Raw genomic sequence first — 723 nt, forward strand, 5'->3', positions numbered from 1 at the left:
TAAAAATGTACCTAGTCATGTTTCTCTGAACCCAGCAGAAACAAACAGGCAGTTTCCTTACTCAGAAATTCCCCACATCTGCCACACTGGTGAGCTTTATGCTCAGGACACTCTGTCCTTTTGCTTCATCTCAGGATCACACTCACAACCTCTCCTTGCAACTTTTTGCAGTAAAGCATATGTGCTGCACAGTCACTGTACTAGCACCTGCTTTTACCCTCAGCCCACACAGCTTAGCTCTGAGCTACTAGGTGCCTTGTAACACTCTGGGGGAATGTCCACACTGCAGCTAGGAACAAGCCTCCCAACTGGGGTAGACAGACTTATGCTAGCAATCTAAAAATAACTGTGTGGATGCTGTGGCACTGGCAGCAGCTCGGGTTAGCCACCTGAGCTCACACCAAGGGGCTAGTAGGCACATGGGAGCATAGCTCAGTGGTAGAGCATTTGACTGCAGTTTAAGTGGTCCCTGGTTCAAATCCAGGTGCTCCCTTTAGAGCTGTATTAATGGAAATAAAGTTTTGGGGTTCTAAGCCCTGCTAACACAAATCTCTCCTCTAGGCTGTGAGTCTTGCTTCCAGCTGAAATGTAGACATAGAGTCAGTTACAAAAAGAGTCTCAGGCCCGGTCTACACTATGCGTTTATACTGATTTTAGCAGAGTTAAACCGATTTAACCCTGCACCCGTCCACACAACGAGGCCCTTTATATCGATATAAAGGG

General features: G+C 47.0%; 1 non-coding gene across 1 annotated transcript; it reads left to right on the top strand.

Moving 5' to 3' along the window:
- Positions 1–421: 421 nt before the first annotated feature.
- On the top strand, positions 422–493 carry TRNAC-GCA (transfer RNA cysteine (anticodon GCA)). Its single transcript has one exon. It is a non-coding gene; the product is annotated as a tRNA-Cys (tRNA).
- The last annotated feature ends 230 nt before the right edge of the window (positions 494–723 follow it).

This window comes from Gopherus flavomarginatus, chromosome 2 (genome assembly GCF_025201925.1).
Source record: "Gopherus flavomarginatus isolate rGopFla2 chromosome 2, rGopFla2.mat.asm, whole genome shotgun sequence".
In the NCBI taxonomy this organism is placed as follows: domain Eukaryota; kingdom Metazoa; phylum Chordata; order Testudines; family Testudinidae; genus Gopherus; species Gopherus flavomarginatus.